General features: G+C 59.4%; 1 long non-coding RNA gene across 1 annotated transcript; it reads left to right on the forward strand.

The window, feature by feature from the left end:
• Positions 1-26: 26 nt before the first annotated feature.
• LOC102009985 lies at positions 27-3543 on the forward strand. The gene is made up of 3 exons (XR_264728.2): positions 27-122; positions 971-1162; positions 3251-3543. It is a non-coding gene; the product is annotated as an uncharacterized LOC102009985 (long non-coding RNA).
• Positions 3544-4879: the final 1336 nt, after the last annotated feature.

The following is a 4879-nucleotide window of genomic DNA, read 5'->3' on the forward strand; positions in this document are numbered from 1 at the left end:
GGGGTCCCCGCCGAGCGCCCCGGCCGCGCGTGTGACCCTCCTCGACCTTCAGCAGGCTGCAGGCCTGGAGTCTCGGCTGCGAGGGTGGGAAGGCCGGCTTCGGCGGCGGGCCGGAGGAGAGGGTACGCGCTGTCGCAGCGCCCCGTCCCAACCCCCGCGGCTCGGACCACGCCAGGTCTCTGTCTCGCACATCTAGCCGCAGGCAGAAAGAAAAGGTCCACTCTCCTTGTCCCCGGAGCGGGGCCCTGGGTCCAGCTGCGCCGTCGGGAGCTGAGGGTGGCGGAAGGCCACCTAACCCCTGGCATCACCACCTTGGGCAGAGAAGGCCGCCTCCCCGCCCCAGCCCCAGCTCCGCGGCTTGTGCGGCCCCTGACCAGTTCGCTCCTGTAGGGCCGGGGACCTCATCCCCGCACAGCCCAATCATTCTGTCTCAGGGGACCCCGGCTCTTCCGGCAGCGAGGAGAGGCCTGGGGCTTGCTTCAGCGCCAGCGGTTTAGTTTGTGAGAGGCCTCAGCCTCCCCCCTCTCCTGTGCGTGTCTGTGGGCGCTCATGCCCATTGTCAGAATGAAGTGAGACCGGGGTGAGTGGAGCGGTAGGTTAACAGAAGTACTCAGATAGGGAGGAGCATCCCTGGGGTCCCCTCGGACCCCACCCGCACAGCGCAGAGCCGGCTCACAGACTCTCCCTAACATGAAGGGTAGGGTCAGCAACCGCTCGACAGTTCAGAAATGCCCAGGAGCCCCGTCTCCTCAGGCCTGGGAGAGCCTCCGGTCATCCCCTTGCAGGGCATCCCAGGAGGACTCGCCCATGAGAAGGGAAGAACAGAAGGCCCTGCACTGAGGGCCACAGAGGTGGGAGTGGGGCCTGGAACGGGGCTCAGTATCTTTTCCTTGCTTCCCAGCCCCGCTGTGGTTCCCTGGCCTCACAAGCTGGGCTTTGACAAGGGGCCTGCTTTCTTCATCTGCTACAGGTCACTCCTCTCCTGACCCGAGTGACCTTCAGGGGCCGCAGCGAAGTGTGCCAGCAGCTCCCGAAACATGAGGCCCGGAAAGCATTATCAGATGAAGGCAGGGCAGAGGCCAGAGACCCTGGGCCTCAACCCTGGGACCCAGTGGACAGGAAGAGCCCAGTGGACTTCGAGAGGCCACGTCAGGCCAGCTGGGTGAGTCAGGAGGCCCTCTCTGAGCCAGACGCCCAATTGTGCTGGATTTCCCCCCAACTTCTGGGCAGGGCAGTCCCTGTACCAGGCTGGACAGAATGGGAGGGTCCTGAACTGAAGACTTAACAAGCCAGGGATAAGCAGTGCCCTCCCATCCGCTCCTGCTGCTCTTTCCAGCATTTCTGCCCCCTCACGTCCAGGTAGCACTGTCCAGAGATGGCCTCTCCTGTTGTATGGACACATACCTGTGCTCATAGCTCCAGAGGATCAACACAAGGGTGGAACTCCTGCGGGGAGCCCCATGGCTGGTAGGCACCTTTCAGAGGCAGACTTTGCAGTGGCCTTGGAAATGTCAGGGGCAGCCCCCCTGCCCTTTGACACCAGGATGGCATTGCCGTCCCTAGAGAGTGCCAGGTTGTCAGGTACCTGGAGCCAGTGTAGGAATGGCAGTGGGCGCTGGTGGCTGGATATTCCAGCTTCAGCCTCCGCAGACGTGCACCTAATTGAGGCCGCTGGTGCCGAGGGAAGGGCGGGAGGCTTTGGCTGACAGGCGTTAAAGGAAGACAAATAAGGCGGGAGGTGATTAAGAGTAAACGGGCGGGGAGGGTCTACACATTCCAACTCCGGAGGCACGCAGCGTCTCCCGCCCCATGGTGACTGGCTCTAGCCACAGGTTAAGACGTGAGGAGGAGAAATTGCACTCCCCGGGGAGTAGGACTCCCAGGGCAGGCACACCGCCAGGTTTAACCGCAAGGGCCTGAGGTCGTCCAGGTGGGCCAAGGTGCCGATGCTCAAGATGTGGGGTGGCAGGACAGGTAAAGCTGCGGTCAGAAGAGAAGCCCTTGACCTCTGCTGGGGTTTGGTAGGTGCTAGCTCTGCATGCGGGGCCCTAAGGGAGAGCTACTCGGCAGCCCAAAGAGACTGAGGGCTTTGTTGAGAGCCTACGACATGCCGGGTAGGCCTTGGGCTCTACTATGCTCCTCTAGGAAGAGGCAGCACATCAGGAATGCTCGGGACATGGGGCGTGGCAGATTCCCTCCTCCGGCCACCTTCCCCACCGCCCTTTGGCCTCTCACGCCTCCTTATTCAGGGAAGACTCCAGCCCCGTGGCTTTGCTCCTGCATTTTCTTCTGCCTGGAATCTCTCATCTCTACCACTTGGACGCAGGGTATTCATGAACTCATCGGACCACCTATGCCAGGAAGCCCTCCTGGACCAGCTTTCCTCTCTCCAGCTGGCTGGGTCCCTAGCTCATCTCATCGCTCCTGCCCGCTCCCCAGGTGCACACACATGCAGTGTCCTCTGCCTCAAGATGGACCCTTGGCAAGCTTGGACTAGAGGCGTCTAGGCTCTGTCACAGCCTCTTAGGCCCCACACAGTGTTGGCTATGGGGTGGGGAGTGGGGTCACAGGAAATGTTGACATGAGGAGTCATTTGGGTGGCAGATGAAGGGGTGTGGGAATATTTTATTTGTTTGTTTGTTTGGGGGTTTTTTTGGTACCTGGAATTGAACTCAGGACCTTGCGCTTGCCAGGCAGGCGCTTATGCTGCTGAGCTATATTCCCAGCCCAGGGTGTGGGAATATGCCCAGAAAGTTTAGTTGGACCTGGACAGAGGTGGGTTAGTTTTAGCAAGAGATGACACAGGTTGTGTAAGCAAGCCACGCAGGCTCTCTGAGTCCATCTCTTCATCCATATAGTGGCTGACAGGGTCCCCATCTGGCGGAGTAGCCCAAAGACCCAAAGCACATAGGATCCTGAGGGGAGGACTCGGCACTCAGCGGGGGCTAAATGAAGAGCGGGGAGAGAAACTCAAGCATCCCCAGGAGGGGCAGGCCCCTACGCAGGCAGGGAGAGGAGGCTTCCGGGAAGAGAAGGAGGGGGTTCCAGCTCAGCCTGCAAGGGGAGCAGGGTGGGGTGGGCACGTTATGAGGGGGTGGAGGGAGGCTCCAGGGCTGAGCATGTCTTCAACCGGCACCTGCCTTCCAAGCCAGGCGTGTTCCGCAGGAGTCTTCACCTGGGCCAGGGAGAGCCCTGCCTTGGCATCCTTGGCTCCCCCGGTCCATTCAGACCAGCTTGTTCTCTCCCTCAGGACTGGACTCAGTTGTCCGCTAGGACCCGCACCTGAGACGCACTCATACGTGGGCCCTTACTACCGGCACTTTACCTGACAGTGTTCCCGTGACCTGCTCATCAGCTGTGAGGACACCAGGGGTGCAACTCTCCCCAAAATGCCCCTGTTTGAGCACAGTGGGGATGCCTGCAACCTCCAGATACGAGCAGAAGAGGACTGCACCTCTGAATGCACTGAGAACACTTCAGGCCCTGCTTGGCACGTCTGTAGTTCCAGCTACTAGGGAGGCTGAGGGGGGAGGACCACTTGAGCCCAAGAGTTCGAGACCAGCCTCAACAACACATTGCTATCCTATCTCAAAAACCAACAAAGAAATAAAAACAAAAGCCAAACTTTGAAGGATCTTGGTACAATACAGACCCACTGTCAGTCTGGAACAGTTTACGAAAAGCAGGGGACTTAAGTTTAACCCCTCCAGGCAGTGTGAACCATCACCACCTGCACACCAAGGTTGGAGCCAGCTCCCAGGCTACAGCTGTCAGGGCCTGTGGGACTCCTTGTTAAACAAAAGGAGCAACTGAGGCCTGGAGAAAGGAAGAGGCTTGCCAGTGGTCAGTGCAGATCCAGTTGTGGATCTTGGAGTCTGGAACCTGGGTTGTCGAACCAGCTCTGTTTCCCCATGATGACAAGTGAGTCCGGCCATCGCTTTGATGTCCCAATCCTGGCCTCTGACAGGAGACAACTGAAATCCCAGTGTGGGGGTCACAGGGGAGCCAGGCCTTCTGGTACTGCAGGGGCGGCTCCACGGTTAGACTTTCATTCTCGTGAGGAGAACTGAACGCAGGTTATGTGTCCATGCTGGGAGGCTGGTTAATCAGGTGAGATTTGGCAGGTGTTAGAGGCTTGATCGTTAGCCCCTAGGAGCTCCCCCACTTGGCGGGGAATTTGCTACACAGGAGAAACACGGTGAATACCTCAGACCATGCACAGTTCCAGCACGTGGGTAAAATAACCCATGCGGTTGCCTACCACTGTGAAGCTCAGAGGGTTAGCGAAGGCTTCCTGGAGGAGGTGGCCTTGACACTGGCACAAAAGAGCAGGCAGGGCTTGATGGATGAACGGCTGGAGGCAGGAGAAGGAGCATCCCCGGCAGCGGGCCTGAGAAAAGGCCCAGGAAGGAGTGGGTGGCCTGCTTCCCTGGCCTGGGGCACAGCTCCTCGGGGCTTGTGTGTGAGTAAATGAGCTCTTGGGAGAGGCAGGGTGGAGGGTGTGGCCTCACGGGCAGCCTGGGGCCTGGCTTTGTCAGAGGTGGAGATGAGTCATATGCTGAGACAGGCTGTGTGCCCCTGCACCCAGGACCCTGGGACCCGGTAGGCTCATCCTTAGAGAACGGAGGCAAAAGCCAGGTGATGACTGGGTCCGAGTGCAGGGAATTGCAGCGTCAGCTTTGCTGCCCTGGCTGCAAACTGGGGTCCTCCCTGCTCAGGTGAAGACAGGTGGGTGTGGCTGCCCAGCTGAAGAGGCTGCCCCACTGAAGCTCTGCCTGGGTGGCCGTCCTCATCCTCCCCAGTGCTGTGCTGAGTAGCCTGGAGTTTTTCTTGGAGAGGTCTGGACCAACCTGCTCATTTTACAGATGTGGAAACTGGG

Source organism: Chinchilla lanigera, unplaced genomic scaffold (assembly GCF_000276665.1).
Source record: "Chinchilla lanigera isolate Chin_1 unplaced genomic scaffold, ChiLan1.0 scaffold00131, whole genome shotgun sequence".
NCBI lineage: Eukaryota > Metazoa > Chordata > Mammalia > Rodentia > Chinchillidae > Chinchilla > Chinchilla lanigera.